The following is a 16,966-nucleotide window of genomic DNA, read 5'->3' as shown; positions in this document are numbered from 1 at the left end:
ACAGATGGAAACGCCATCGACGCTCAATGTGGGACGACTGTCAGTGTCAAATGGACCGGCTACAGCGGAGCTGCTAGACTTCGGTAAGTAGCCATTGTTTCAGCTAGTTTACACGCGTTCTGAACCTATCTCGTGGATTTCACAATATCCCAGGACTCAAAATCTCCAAGTCTGAATCCAATGTTCAAAGTCTGTGTAAATGTATCTTTCAGTCTGTGTCTGTTTTTCGGTTAGATTAACACTGGGATTATCAGGTTGAGTTACACATGAGAGAACTGATGTTCTGAGGCTTCTTTGTCCCTTCAGATGACACACCCTGGAAGTCGCTGAGAAGGCGTGTTAGCTTAGCTCAATTGGTAGAGCCCTGGACCGGCAATCCAGAAGATGTAGGTTCGAGTCCTACAGCTGGCTAACCTTTTCAGTGACTTTCATCTTTCTTCCTTGAGTTACACATGTTCGCGAGTGTGAGGTTGGATCAACCTTGTCTGTTTGTATGACCACGCAAAGATGGCGTCTACATCCAAAAGTTCGGAAAGTGTGAACGGTGTCGAGCATGAGGGGAAGGGATTCCGACTTCCCAGTTCTTGCCCCATGAAACTTCAATTCAGAACGACAGCATGTAAAGTTTACATTCGATTTTCAACACCTGGATTCTGAATAAGGGATTTTGCGCATTGGACTGGGTTCTCAGGGTGTCCGCCCATTTCATCGAACGCCGTTTCATCGACGCCTGACCAAGGTTAGACCAGAGAGCCTGGCACGTATTTGACAGGTCGGACTCGCCAAGGTTAGGTAATGAGAGCCTTTTACGTCTTTAACATGTTACCGCAAGAAAAAGCGGCGGCCATCGATTCGATGAAACTGGGGACGCTCATCCGAGATGGATAAGGTCAAGGCCAGGACCAAATGATTTCTAGCACTCAGATTTAATGGCAAAAAAAATGTCACACGTGCAGGCCTTGAAAATCGAACAAACCAATAAAATAAAAAAAAATAAAAAAAAATGCACAGTCTACTTCGTCCTTTTCCTCTTTTTCACACAAACCGTTTTCCACACACTCCCCCCGATGAGCTTAGCTAATTTCTAGTGGGTACAAAAGCTGCACCAGTCGCCGAAGTTCGCTTCCGTCGGCCAACTTGATCTGGCATGCTCGAATATTGCCATCTCGACAGCGATAGGTGGTCTCAACAATTCCTAACTTCCAGAAAAGCTTGGGGCATCGGATGTCGTGTACCATTACTACGTCCCCTTTTTTAATGGAATTACCCTGCTGCCCTGGAAATCGGTACGCTGCTCGTAGGTCTGAGAGGTATACATGTGTCCACCTTTTCCAAAACTTATCGGCAAGTTGCTGGCGGTATTTCATTCTACGCCGGTACTCAGAGCCACTGTTTCCGGAGGCCGAAGGCGTCAACGGCGATGAACGCAAATACGGTTCAACCACTTTCCAACGAGAAAATGTACAGGTGTTAGCACTTTGTCTTCTGCATCATCGGTATCTGCGTACGTGATGGGGCGAGAGTTTATTACCGCTTCCACTTCTGTCAAAATTGTGATCAGCTCTTCTTCGGTATGTGAGGCACGTCCGAGGGTCTTGCGTAGAATTACTTTAACGCTGCCAACCATTCTTTCCCACCAGCCACCCCACCACACGGCACGTTCGATGATAAATTTCCAATGAATGCGGAGGGATGCTGAGTAGTCTTGAACTTGCCAATGAACCACGATTTGAAGCGGGTCTTTAAAGGTACTGTAAAGCAGTAGACAAGCATGGTATGCCGGTGATGTGACTAGAGACTTTGTTGCTTCTAAATACCACATGCGGAACCATACGACCGACAACGCGCTATACATATTTTTAATTTGCCATGAAAGATGCGCCGCAGAGGAGCGGTGAGACGTCTGGTGTCAAACAACCCCCTGTACAGCGGGCAACACTGAAAATTGGTATTACACGCTATTACATCGGAACTTCGTTATTTTAGTAACCATATTATTAGTTTCATTGTTTACCTATGCATTCTGAAACCCCCGTTAACAGTGTTTTTTTGCGAAGTAACCCAGCGCTGGCCGCTGTTCGATGGAGGCTCTCCCTACTTCGCTGCTGCACCTGCGCGCTCCTTCTGTTCGCGGCCTCTTTCGAACGAAATCTATCTCTGAACCTCGGTGAACAAACAAGTCCAGACGCTGTCTGGCTTCTTGAACGTCTGACACATTTTTTTCAACGGCTAAGCATTTCAATTCAGTTCGCTTATCCGTTTATCCTCAGATGTGGATCGTTGTGTGGATTGCAGGGGCGGATTTTATGGTGGATTGTGGTGGATTGTTATGTTGGGCCCAGTGTTATACGCATGCAATGTGGTTGCCGCCGTATGTGTGTGGAGTACGGATTCATTTCGAATACCTAGAACAGTGTTGCCCGTAATCTTTAATTCTAATTTTCTAATTAATTGCACCGTCGACTGGAATGAAACTTGCGCAGTTTTTGTCCTGATGGCTTGGACTATCGAATAGCTACACTAAATGACCTTCAATCGGTGCTGCTTTACAGTACCTTTAAGTTATGTTGATGCTCGTTTGAAACTTGCAGCGTTATCCGAATATATCATATCGGGAATCCCTCTTCGGGATATGAAACGACGTAGCGCCAGCAGAAAGGACCAGGCGGATAGGTCGTGGACTAGTTCCAGGTGAATCGCTGTGGTGACTGCGCAGGTAAAGAGCGAAATGTACACCTTGACGTCAGCTGTTCGTTCCTTAGCGTAAAGCGGCCCCGCAAAGTCCACGCCAGTGATGCTAAACCGGCTGGCTCTAGATACGCGGTCTCGAGGAAGTGGAGCGACGGGAGCGGACATCGGCCTTAAACTCAGTCACTGATGAACAATTATTTTGAGTAATGCCCGGGCCTGTAGCACCCAGTAATGCTCTCGTAGATCGACCAGCATAGCATTCATGACGCTATGTAGAAGACAATGACGAATCCACATTGCTAGTAACTATACTATCCGGTGGTCATGCGGTCATGCCCGTCTGATCATCGTATCTCTATTTGTGTGTGTGTGTGTGTGTGTGTGTGGTCATGCGGTAAGAGAATGGGATGCTTCTTGTCTTCGTCCAGATCAGCTTCCTGTAGACGACCTTGCAGGCGTAACAGCGAGTCATCGTCTAAGAAAGGATGCAGTTGTCGTAGCCGAGATGAGCTCGATGAGGCGAATATATCTTTTTCCTCATCGAGGATGTTCCTTGTTTCATAGTGTAACCGCTGAGCCTCGATCGTGGAATCCGCTCCAGAGACAAGATCGTCCACGTAAAAAGACTGGACCATGATATCACGTTGCTGTGCGGACAAATGATGAAGCAGAGTGGCCGAGAGGAGAAAAGCACTTGCGGTGGTCCCAAATGGCACTCGTTTCATACGCCACTCTAGAACTTGCTCGTTGCACAAGGGTGATCTGGAAGCTCATAAAACCAACGGAAACGGAGTGCGTCACGATCTTCTTGACTTACACCGATCTGCAAGTATGCTTGCTGTATATCTGTTGTCATTCCTACGGCGTTCATTCGGTTCGGTTCATTCGGTTCATTCGGCGTTCACTTATAGGAGTCTCGAGAATGTCCTTGCATATCACCGGAACCACTATTGTGCCGATCGTAATCGACTTTAATCTCTCCTGTTGTCGGTAACTTGAGCTTCTTCGCGACGTCTTCACGAATAAAGGTTATTTGACTTCCGCTGTCAAATAGTCCTCTAACGTACACACAATCGTCGTTGGACGACACCCATGCTCGAAACGTTCGGAGGTATACAGCACCTGAACCACAAGATTCGGTCGATGAAGAACAGACTGCGGTAGTGCTCTCAGTGACTGTTACTTGCGTCTTGGAAGGCTTCCAGTTGGGGTTGCACTGTAACATGCCTTCCTTGACATCGAGAGCAGAACTTCTTGTGGCACTCGTTAGATCTGTGTCCAGGAAAAGAACAACGGAAACATGAAAGATGAAAGTCACTGAAAAGGTTAGCCAGCTGTAGGACTCGAACCCACATCTTCTATATTGCCGGTCCAGGGCTCTACCAAATTGAGCTAAGCTAACATGCCTTCTTAGCGACTTCCAAGGGTGCCTCATCTGAAGGGACAAACCAGCAACTCCCTCTCACTCATCCTCCTTTCACTCTTACATTTTTTGCTCACTCATACGGACATTCATACGACGGGATCGACGCAGGCGGCAACTGTTGAACATGAAAGAACTGATGTTCTGAGGCCGGAACAACATAGAAGGGACAAATACATAAAAAGTATGCACTTGTTTTGTATGTGTTTGGTATGTATTTGTCCCTTCTATGTTGTTCCAGCCTCAGAACATCAGTTCTTTCATGTTCAACGGAAAGATCTTCTTGCAGACTTTAACTTGTCTTTGTTACGTTCCAGACTGATATCTGAGTCACAACGTCCGGTCTGATGTGACGAGGATCCACAAAAGAAGCAGACGTTCTGGTAAAGACAGGTTTGAAGGACGCTATAGCCGACGGAACTCTGCGACCCCCTCCTGGAGTGCCAGGCGTGTGCCAACGGCCGTCTGTCTTGTTCGTAGTTCCACTTCTCGCTCGACTTTCAACTTCAACTTTGTGGGAACTGATAAGATACCAGTTCGTGCCATCGAAAAGAAGTAGCGTCGGTGAATCACATGATAGTAAGGGGGGCGTTTTCAGGACATTTAAAAGCGCGAGCGGGGTTTGAGTGTGATGATTCTTTGCCGGGAGTGTCGGTCAAGACGGAGCAGCCGCAGATGTGAGTGAAACAAATCCTTGTTGTTGCTGATTGCATTTTATCGTTGCTGTGTTTTCCTGGCCAGTGCGGTGGACGGGCTGACGCCCCGAGGTTGTGGAAACACGGGTTTCCACAACTGGCGCCTAACGTGGGGCCACTGCTCGTCCGCCCGGCCGTTGGGGATGGCGCAATAGCGCTGTTTGCCTTTGGTTAAGTTAGCGAGAGACCGTGATATTCCCTTGTTTTCCGCCGTTGTGCTTTTCCGGGGCTATCCGCTTTGTTATTAGTTTCTTTTCCAGCTCCCGGCCGTATTGGCCACATCGTCGGAGGAGATGAACCACGTACCCCCTCCGTTCCAAAGTAAGTCGGCTCCGGTACCTGCAGTGCCGCAGTCTGACCGCACTATAACGACAGAACTGTTGTCACGCCTGACGGAGTTATGTTCGTTAGTGCCACAACGCCTTGATGTCGGGTCGGTTTCGCCGCAGCAGGCACAAGCGCCCCTGCGACTGAATTTACCGGTCCCTAGCTTCTCAGGGTATACCGATAAAAAGTCGGTCGCAGACTTCTTGGATGACCTTACAGCCTATCAGACTGGTATGGGAATCTCAGATGAAGTCCTGATACAATGCATCGTGCAGGTCAGTGATGGGCAGTACTTGAAGCACCAAGTACTCAAGTACTACTTGAAGTACATTTCTTTATGTGTACTTTGTACTGGACTTGAAGTCCATTTTGGGAGTAGTTTATCATCAAGTGCTCAAGTACCCAGCAGGCAAATATTACAAAAACAGTGCTTGGGTGCTTTTATACAGACATGAATCCGAAGTATGATATTCAAAGCACATCCTTTTCCATTGCGGATCCTTTACTGTTGCAAAATGAAATCAATTTGGCCTGGCACCCCTGCAAGCCAAACATAGCGTGATATCGCGCTCTGCTGATCGTACACGAAACGTTCTCATACAGACGCCTCGCAACACTGGGTTACAGCCAAAGCCAAAAGGCGAATCTCAAGCCGATCCGATGGTCGTATACTAGAAGCAGTGGTTAAAAATCGAAGACGTCTCGCATCTTCCGTATCGTACTTCGTAGCATGACGGATTCGTCTACGAAACTGGCAAAAATTCTGAATGGCAGGTTTTTTGAGCTTGTCAGTCAGGAGTCTGTTGGGACGAAGTTTATAGCGAGATGTAAGCTCTGTGCACCAGCGAAACCGCCCTTGTCCAGCCAGTTTGACGCCACTTCAAACCTCACGAAGCACCTAAAGATAAGGACGCGAGGCTTCTACATTTCCGAATCCCGTCTGGGGTTCTTTGACATGACTGAAGATCCAGAGTGGACTACCCGAGGGCCAGCTAATGTGATTTCATTGGATGCAGGCCTTGTCGGTATTAAAAAAAACTGCACCCGTCATACTTTCGGTATAGCCTGCTGTTCTTCTCCTCCACTGCGCTTGCAGCAAGTTGTCAGTAGCCATCTGCCTAATACGTATATATACCAGGGATTGTTACCGAAAGTAACAATGTCTCTTCCCGATACCCGAAGATACATTATACAATCTCCGTTCGCGTTTCTGATCGAATTTCAGTACACTGGTTTCTGTTTCCGTTCTTGAGATTTTGTTTGTTTCGGGTACCGTATCTGAACAAAGGAGCAAAAAGTCTGGTGATATAGCTGAGATATTCATGGCATTGGTTACTTGTACAACAACACAGCGAGAGGACAACACTATACAATGAGCATACCTACGACACACGCTTACACAATACAACTTCAATGCGGAAAATATTAAGTTTAACACGCTGTCCCTGCGTGGTTACCAGACAACAGTGAGCGTGTTCGTATAGCATATCTCTAAAATCGCCATTTGTTTGCAGGAACATGACGCCATAAAGCATGTTTCCATCTATCCAGCTTCGCATGAAAGAACAATAAACATGACGCTGAAACGTTCTATGATGCAGATCTGCACATGCACCACAGTCACAAACACTCACGCTTGTTATGTGTTTAGCCCTAATTGGCTGTTGAGTAATTCCATTTTAAATCGACCAAGGTCCACCGATGACATTTTTTTGATTTCAGTGAAAAAAAATATATGTTGGAAACGACCTTCAGTGAAGACGAAAGCAGGTACCCGGAACTTCCTACGATCAACCAGTCCATGGATGGATGGTAAGGTGGCGCCGTCTTCGCGACGTGATTTTTTCTCGCGACTTTGTAGCCTTACTGATACCATTCCTTTCGCGTCACAGCCCTCATAGGTAACACACGTAAAGTCTGGGCACTCTGGTATACGTGAAAATAGTCTCACTTTAAAGGGACGCTGAAGAAAAAATGCCAAAGTCAGCAGATATGACAAAAATTTTACATTTTTAGCGCTCATATCTCGTCGACGACGGGTCAGATACCCGTAAATATAGTATACTTTTAAGGCGCAATCTTTCCTCTATCGTTCAATATATACAAAACTAAACTTGTTTCGTTGCCGAAAGAGATGTCAGTAAAGTTAGGTGAGAGCAGAAAATTGCCGATGCTTGGTATGGCGTACCTCAGCCGCTGCAATACTTATTCCAATAAGTTCGCAGTTACTGAAAGGCCAACGTATCCCCTAAATCCAGCTGCAAAAATATGTTGCACTATTTTAGTATGGTGAACGCAGCGAATTTTTCTTTGTGCCCTGGTTTCGCCGTTGTGGCCTTGCACTCCAACTCCAGTTTCGAGTGGCACGCCATCGCGCGTTTCGAATTGCACTTGCGCTTCGAATTGCACTTGTACCTGATGCTGCATCGATTCCCGCTTCTGGGACTTGTTTGCGGACATATCCACGTCGGCATTCTTAATTACGAGCAACCCTTTTATATGCCGTTGCGAGACCAACAGAGAGCGTCTGTCTATTATGCCACAGAGAGTGGATTACTGACTGGAGTAGCCGAGTATAGCAACAACTTTTGTCAATACCGCACAAGGTGTTATTTTTTTTTAAATTAAATTCCGTACTGGGAAGCGGTACCAGTGGCCGATTACTGGAGGTGCCGTCTTCATTACAGCCGCAAAAGAAGTAACAAAAACTGTCAGCCTACATTGCATAGGTACCATGCCTTTCTGCGATGGAAATTATCGTGACATCTATTTGTGCTTTATATTAATAAAAAATAATGATGGCGCATTCTACCGACAAGGGTTCGCCTGGTCTGGCTTGGTGCAACCTTCCTCTTATTGACCAAATCCTGTCTAATTGACCAAATAATGTCGGGGCTCAGGGGATGCATATGCTACCTATGTAATGTAAGGTAATGCTTAACGTAAGTTAATGTAATGTAAGGTAAGCAAATGACAGTTTTTTGTTACTCCTTCTTGCGGCTGCAATAAAGACGGCACCTCCAGCAATGAGCCATCACTTGGTAGCACTTCCCAGTACATCATATTTTTTTTTAGCGCACGCCCTGTGCAGTATTAACAAAACTGTTTCAAAAGGTGTTGCTATACTCAGCTACATATTGTCAAGAAGATACGACGACAGAAAAATAGACGATGTCAAGTTGCCGGTGATGAGTAGATCAAAGAGTGATATTAAACGGTAGGAGCAACTTATTTATTTACACATGGTAACAAGACTCTCGTGCACGAGACTGCACTTCTTCAGGTTACTCACTCGGTACTCCACTCTCAGTCGCTGCGGCATAACAGGCAGACGTCATCTGCTCGTCTCGCAACGGCATATAAAAGGTTTGCACGTAAATAAGAATACAGACGTGGACATGTCCACAAAGGAATGCCAGCGGCGGAAATCAGTGAAACATTAGCGAGACCGAAGATCCTGTGAAATGGGAAACGCGCGACGGCGTCCCACTCGAAAGTGGAGTCTGAATGCAAGGCCGCAACGGCGAGATATGGGCGCAGAAAAAAATTCGCTGTGTACACACTACTAAAATAGTGCAACATATTTTTGCAGCTGGGTTTAGGGGATACGTTGGCTTCAGTAACCGCAAAATTATTGTAGTAAGTATTGCAGCGGCTGGGGTACGCCATACCAAACATCGGCAATTTTCTGCTCTCCGCCTAACTTTACTGACATCTCTTTCGGCAACGGAACGGGTTAGAATGGTTTTATCTATAGAAAAAATATTGCACATTAAAAGCATACTTCATTTACGGCTACCTGACCTGCCGTCGAGGAGCTATGAGCGCTACAACATGTGGAATTTTTGTTAAATCTTCTGAATTTCGCATTTTTTCTTCACCGTCCCTTTAAAGTGACACCGTTTTCACTCCGTACAGGTATACTAGAGTGCCCAGACTTTACCTGTGCTCGCGATGAGGGCTCTGACGCGAATGAAATAGCATCAGTAAGGCTCCAAAGTCGCGAGAAAAAATCACGTCACGAAGACGGCGCCACCTTGCCCCCTCTTCATCTGTGGACTGGTTGATCGAAGGAAGCTCCGGGAACCTACTTTCGTCTCCGGTTGAGGTAATTTCCAACATATATTTTTTTCACTGAAATCAAAAAATGTCATCGGCGGACCTTGGTCAATTTAAAATGGAATTACCCTGTTACACTATGTGGCTACCAAATCTTAAAAAAAAAAAAAAAAATACAGATTGAAAAACAGGTTTCCCTTATGGTTACTGTGCTTTGAATTCTGTTTCTGTCTCTTGTGGTATTGGCAACAAATATTCTAGTTTAAGTTTTTATTTTATTTCCTGTGGAATTCATATAGAAATTGTTTGTTTCCGGTAACAATCCCTGATATATGCAGAGCACATTTTATATGCATTCGATATCGTATGCTTATGAATCCTCGCGTCGTGTGCCCATTTTACTCCCAGCTGACTCATGCACGTACAGATACATGCAATACAATATGCATATGTACAATTTTTACACAGGGTCCACCCTGATGCGCACAAAACCTACGCTTCGGAAAAGCACCCACAGCACACAGAGCCAACCCAGCCTAGGCTGCAGGATTGTCTTTAGGTTGCACGGAGATGTCGACAAGAGGACGTAAATGTCCTAATTACGTTATTCGTTGTGAAAGAAGTACTTCCATTGTCCATAGTACAGCAGGATTACTTCAAGGAGCTTGTGACTGGCCTCTGCCCTTCAGTGAATGTTTTGGGTCGTAAGGCGCTCTTCTCAAGTATAGTGCAACAACACGAAAGAATGATGTTCAACATAAAAGCGAGCATTGAGGAGACTGCAAGTGTCTGTACCACAGCAGATATATGGTCCACGAATCACAAGAGCTTTCTAGGTATCACGGTGCATTGGTTGACAAACAGCCTCGAACGGATGTCATGTGCCATTGCACGTGGACGCATCAGAGGATGGCACACGTATGACAGAATAGCTGATATGCTAGCCCAGGTGAACCAAGAGCTCATTGGTGAACATCACTACAAGAAAATAACTTACACGGTCACGGATAATGCGTCGAACTTTGTGAAGTGTTTTCGTGAGTACGCGTATGAAAAAGAGCACTTTCAGGACAGTGAGGGAGAAGAAGATATCACTTTCAGTGACACAGATGCCGTACTTTCTTCTCCTAGTGGGGAAGACATAGGGGTGCTCCCACAGCACATGTGGTGTGCTGTGCACACGCTCAACCTCGTAGCAATTGCGGACGTCGGAAGATTTCTTGATGGTGACAAGACTGTATGCAGAAAGCTCTATCGTTCCGCAATGGCTAAATGTCCCAAGCTTTGGTCAATGTTTAACCACAGCACCCTTGCAGCGGACAACATAGGAGAGCTGGTTAACCTCTCAATGAAGCCACCTGTTGACACAAGATGGAATTCAACCTTCGATGCGGCTAGGAGGATGTTAGATCCAAGAGTTCGTTCTCAACTTCCGGAGATAATGAGCCGCCTAAAAATTCCGAAGCTAACAATGCTTGAAATGGAATTTCTTGAGGAGTTTTCGAAAGTATTTGGTCCGCTAGCAGCTGCGATAGACCTGTTGCAGGGAGAGAAGGACTGCTACTTGGCGCATCTCATGCCAGCTGTGCGGCAACTTGCAAAACAACTACAGCACTGACGCCATCACTGAAACACTGGAAGAACATCGCTAACGCTATCGTTGAAGGGTTGCAAAAGAGTTTCAGCGACTTAATCAATGTTGACCACCAAAGCAGTGTCTTTTTGTGGGCTGCAATCTGTCATCCCAAGTTCAAACTCTTCTGGCTGCCTCAGGAAAAAAGGGAATGGGCCAAAAATGTATTTGTCAGTGCAGTTAAAGATGCGCCGGCAGCGACAGTGGAACAGCCTATGCGAATAGTTCGGAAGCCACGTCTTCTGGCACAGAAGAACGTGAGAGGGTGCTTTTTGATTTCGAAATGGATGCATCAGCAGTTTCGTCTTCCCCTGAAGGTAACTACATGTCGCTGACGTGCGTGCAGTACCTGCAAGAGCCACCTGCAGACCTGACACAGTTAAATGACTTCCCTGATATCAAAAGACTGTTTCAGAAATTAAACTGCGTTCTTCCTTCGTCGGTTCCAGTTGAACGCCTGTTTTCAAAGGCAGCACTGGTGCGGACACCGCGTCGTAACCGGCTGAAGGACGAGACCTTCGAAATGCTGTTGCTTCAAAGGGCAAATATGGGCTTTTTGAGCCAAACGCCGAAGTGAAACATATCTTCTTCACAAGACTGTTTTCTAACATAACATAACATATATGCTCATCATTATTTGCTTTCAAAAGAGCAACACTTTTAAGTCTAGTCAGCCAAAAGACATGTCAGTAAGTTACTACGTGTTTTAGCCATCAAGTCATTTAGCCATGAAGTGCAATAAAACAATAAGTGTCCAGTGTTCGTCTTCTTGTTGAGCACACGACAGAACCTACATTTTTTTAGAGCGGCAACAACTTGATTCACCAGGGTGTCTACCATCAGGGAAGACCTGGAATTGTCAGGGAAAATTGCAAGTAGGTATGACACAGTGATTACCGAAAAATGGAAGCACAAGTTCGTAAATGAGACACAAGGGGCTCTCTGTTAGAGAGAAAAAAAAGTCCCTTTAAGAGTAAAGATCGGTCACTTTGTTTTCCTTGTTTACCTGATTCAAAATTGCTTTTTACCTGATACAACTGCTATTCTTTTGAGAATAAAAGGAGGCATCCGATTATGTGGCACCTTTATAATGGCCAGGGAACTTTCGAACTTAGCTCCAAATGGCCAGGGAAAAGCCACGGAATGTGAACAATGAATTCGTCGGGTGTTTTTCGGCATTTACCTCCTTTGGCAAATTTCGTATATTTGCGGCAGTTTTCCACAGAACAGAAAATAAATGCCCGAATCCGAGGCCTTATAATAAATTGCAAATTAATGACAAGTCATCATACGAACAGTGGAACGTGAGGAAGCTTGGATAACGTCATTTATTTGCATGCAAAACACGTAAAAAATGAAGGTAACATCTAGAACTTGGTTTAATAAATGCATGCATACATCATCATACTCTTGTCTGTCATAACAGCACGCTGTTTGCAGTTAACGACGCGCAGTTTCCACTATGCACATTCAACGTTTGCGCTCGAAACCGGCATTTCCTGAATGCCCCATGCTCATTTTGATAACAATGGCCATGATTTAGAGCGGGATGTCCAGAACTTGATAGGAACTCTCTTTTGTAACGTCAGTCATTAATGACTCATTTCGCAAAGCATTTGAAAAGAAGTGTGCACACAAAATGAAGTGTGTGGAGAGCTCCAACTTAAGATGCGGGTTGAAACGCGGGCGAACTATTGACAAGAATGAATGCCCAGAATGTTATTCTTCATACTAAGGTGGATTAGGAGCAGCAAACGCACGACAAAGCGACACATTTTGCATAGTGTGCCTTTGTTTTGAGATCGGGAAAGATCTCTAAAAAAAGTGGAATGTCGAGAACATGGTGCCTAGAGTCACTGTGCCATCTCTATCCTGTACTCGCATTTATGTCAGTCGTCATCCTTCACCCAAGCCAAAAGAATAGGGTAGGGCCCTTACTATAGAAATAATGCCAAGAACGACGCTGAAGAAAAAGGAGCATTCCCCTAGGAGCATCCTTTTTGTTCCAATTTAGAGGAGTAAAAGGAATTTCCGCGGCTCTCTACATTCTAAATTAGTGCGTGGCCAGTACAAAATATTCGGATTTTTTCGGGACATGCAGATTCCGCAAAAATTCAACCGGGGAGTGTTTTCCGACATTTTTCGGCAAATGCCGAAAACCGGGAACCCTAGGTACGGGATATTACGGTATTCTCATCTGAGAACTATCACTTTTCTATATGTGATCATGCTTATTTTGTTAAATGGGTCTGAATTTCACACGTGCACTCACACACATTTGGGAACGATTGGTGTGGAGGGCTTGCTGAGAGTCCGGCACGAGGGTCAGTTTGGTTAGGTGTTGGGACATATTTCGTTCCCGTGAGAGTCCGGCACGAGGGTCAGTTAGGTTAGGTGTTGTGACATATTTAGTTCGTGTGAAACTTCGAGAAAGTGCAACTAACACCGGTGCATGCCCAATACAGCCGAGATGAGTCTCTCTTGAATCGCATGGTACATACATATTACCCACGCGCCGCTGCGCGCTGCCTTCCCAAGCAAGCAAGCACCAAGCACACAACAGCTTGCCGGCAGAGAGACACAGAGGCTCCGTTTTAGTGTACCTCCTCAGTCTTAGCTGCATCCTTTTCCTGTGCTCTTTAGTAAATATAAATACGCTTCCGGGCCTCGAGAACACACGGGCTGGGAACCGGCCAGAGCATGGAAACAGTCGGGTACGGGCTGGGGCCCGGCCGGCTGAGGTGAGCCTGGGCCGGGCCCGGACTGGAAATCTATAGAAGACGTCGGGCCCGGGTCGTGTACGGGCCGTAGCAGCCGGGCCTGGGCCGGGCGCTGGCCTGCAAATTAGGCCCGTGGAGTGCTCTAGTTGAACATTCACACGACGGGGAGTATGAGTTCACAAAGCGGAAGTATGACAAACGACACCATTTGTTCTGTCATCTGCTACAGAATATCTTCTGACTTAGCTGCGGAGTATTCAACGTGCTTCGGAGAGCACGAAGAGGAATGACTCATATAGCAGACGACAATGGGTCCTCTGGTCTGCCACGGAATATCTTGTGACTGAACTGCAGGATGTTCCCCGCGGGCAGAAGAGCGCGAAAGGACATGACACACAAAAGAGAAGACACCGTTGGCTCTGTCGTCTGCGAAGGAATATCTTGTGACTCAGATTCAGGATGTGCGTCAAGTCTTTCAGGGAATATCCCGCGGCTGAGGCACAAGGTATTCCACAGCAAATGACATGACCAATTGTGTCATCTGATATGTGCACCATGCCTTTTCGTTATCTTCTAACTGCGGGTAATATACTGCAGATCAGTCACAATATGTTCCTTCACAGACGACATGACCAATGGCATCGTCATTTGCTGTGGATGCCTTCATGAATGCTTATCATGCCTTTTCGCGCTTTGCTAACCGCGGGGAATATCCTCCAGATCAGTCACAAGATATTCTGTGGCAGACGACATGACCAATGGTGTCGTCTGCTACACCTCTGCTCGCCAACTCCCGATATCTCGGCGTCGTGCGAATGCTCAACATAAGACGCAGCAGAACTTCAGTCCCGTCAGCAGCATTCTACCTTCCTGCCACTACATGCCTGTAGAATATTCCACGGGGATGTCCCTCGTGTGAATACACGGTTAAAAACACCATGGATTAATTCAGAAGGCACCCTGATTAAATTGAATAGTACCTGGATTATTTCAGGTGGCACTCGGGTTAAACTGAATGACACCTAAGTTATTTCAGGAAGCACCTGGACTAATTGAGGTAGCACTTAGACTGAAATGGGCGGGAAAACCTGTAGACGCTCAATACGGAAAGCTTTCAGCTCTACTCAAAAGAAAAGTCTTCATGGCCAAAATTATCAGAAACAAATCGGTTTCCAATTACGAGAAGAGGTGGACAGGAAACCATAGTCAGGGTGTGGGAGTAGGTGCTTTGACGCCATGCACGCAACAATTCGAAGGATGTCTTGTGTTCATGCATTCTGTAGCCTGAATATTTTTTTCTGAAAAATGTAAAGAAGTAAAAAATCAACTTATTAGTCACCACACGATTAAACATTACCACGCATGAAACGTCCACCAGGCTAGAGGTGACAATAGCATGTCTGTACCGTTTATAGTTTAAAGGAAAGGGACTTAGTAGCCAAGAACTGTCTTCTGCGCTGTGTTGGAACAAATGGTTCTAGGTTTTTCCTAAACATGTAAGCCGTTATGTAAGATTAATATATGTTTGGCTCGTTCCGCATTCTGCCTCTGTGTTCACTAGGTTGCGGGTTTGACGGGTCGGGTCCTACACCCGGGTGGGGTTCAGGGAGAGAACCCTACAAATTGGCACCCAACGTGGGGCCGACCTGTCTTGCCGCATGCCCGGGGGGCACTGACAGCGAGTACATTTGCAGTGTTGTTTGTAGCACTTGTCGCTCGTGCCCTTCGCTCGCTGTCGCTTTGCTGTTTTAGTTCGGGAGCGTGCTTTTGCCGGCCATGTCGCCCAAGAAGCATCTCGAGCCCGTCTACGAGGACGACCCGCCAGTAGCGGAGGACCTGCTTCGGCAGATGACAGCTCTCTGCGCTTTACTGTCGCGGCAGCTTGCCAGTAGCACGTCCGCCGCCCAGCCATCCTCGGAACCCCCGCTACGCCTGAACCTGACGGTACCGACATTTTCGGGCTACAGCGACGCCAAGTCCGTCGAAAATTTTCTTGAGGACCTTGAGGCTTACCAGACAGCCGATGGAGCAACCGACGAAGCCGTCCTGCGCCGGATGCTACCCGCTGCATTGGTAAGCTCAGCTGCTGTGTTGCGCCGGTCTCAACCCGTATTTCCGTATATGACTGAATTTCAGCGGCTGTTTCGGGAGGAATGCGTATGCGCGTATGCGGGAGGAACTCATGACCCGAACGCAGCACGCGGAGGGGAGCCTGTTGGAATATACCCGGGCAATCCAAGAGCTGTATCGCAGAGCCGAACCGCTCGCGACAGAAACCGAGAAAGTGGCCCGCGCTATTCGCCAATGCCACCCTCGTTTTAAGCCTTATTTGCGGGGGCGAAGCTTTTCTTCGCTCGATGACCTTGCTAAGAACCTCAGCTAAATTGTTAAATATAGGAGACCTGAAGAGCGTTGAATCCCTACGTTTATTAACGGTCAGTTCCAAAACTGGGAATGACCCAAAACCTCGTAATCAAAAGTGCGCTCTAGCCGTTCTCGGTCATCGTCTTCCTCTTCATTGAAATATTCCACATCCTCCCGCGGCGAATGAAGAGTTCTAAACTCCAGATGAAATAGGCGTTGAGCAGAAGTCGTGACGAACTTGCCGTTAGTGTGTTTGACGACACATAATCGCACAGTGCCGTCTTGCCCAGGGAACGTCTTCACCACCCTTCGTAAGTTCCACATGTTCCGTGGCAACTTGCTCTCGATGAGGATAACTTCGTCGTAAAGGATGAGGAAAAGTGATGAGCTGATCGTAGCTGCAATAAATAGTCTCGCTTCCAGCGTTGCCAAAAATCATTCATGACCTTTTCTCGGTATCTCAACCGACGCGTAAACTCGTCCTTTCTTGCGGTCGAGCAGTCATTGTTCGATGAGGTGACCGATGGAGGTAGCGCAATACTTCCTTTGCCCAAAAGAAAGTGAGACGGTGTCAGAGCATCAAACTCGTCTGGGTCGTTTCCTACGTAGGTGATGGGACGAGAGTTTAAAACCGACTCTACCTCTTGAACAAGAGAGAAACTGATGTTCTGAGGCTGGAACAACATAGAACGCACCCCGAAAGTTGCTGGAGAGGCGTGTTAGCTTAGCTCAATTGGTAGAGCCCTGGACCGGTAATCCAGAAGATGTGGGTTCGATCCCTACAGCTGGCTAACCTTTTCAGTGACTTTCATCTTTCATCGTCGACCCTACCTCTGTCATCAACGTTCGCAGCTCTTCGAACTGTAGGCAAGCTTTCCCAAGAACTTTTCGAAGTGTATTCTTCACGGTCCGGATCAACCTCTCCCACCATCCTCCCCACCAGGGAGCTCCAGGGGGGATGTATCTCCATGTGATTTTGTGAAGCGTGAAGTACCCGCAGTCGCTTTCCATAGAATGCGAAGTTCTTTGTCGGCCTTCTTGAAACTCAGAGCAT

General features: G+C 46.7%; 1 non-coding gene across 1 annotated transcript; it reads left to right on the top strand.

Moving 5' to 3' along the window:
* Positions 1–338: 338 nt before the first annotated feature.
* Trnaa-ggc (transfer RNA alanine (anticodon GGC)) lies at positions 339–411 on the top strand. The gene has a single exon. It is a non-coding gene; the product is annotated as a tRNA-Ala (tRNA).
* Positions 412–16,966: the final 16,555 nt, after the last annotated feature.

The sequence above is a fragment of the Ornithodoros turicata genome, chromosome 3 (assembly GCF_037126465.1).
Source record: "Ornithodoros turicata isolate Travis chromosome 3, ASM3712646v1, whole genome shotgun sequence".
Classification (NCBI taxonomy): domain Eukaryota; kingdom Metazoa; phylum Arthropoda; class Arachnida; order Ixodida; family Argasidae; genus Ornithodoros; species Ornithodoros turicata.
Note: the sequence above shows the minus strand (reverse complement) of the source record. Positions and strands in the feature narration are given on the sequence as shown.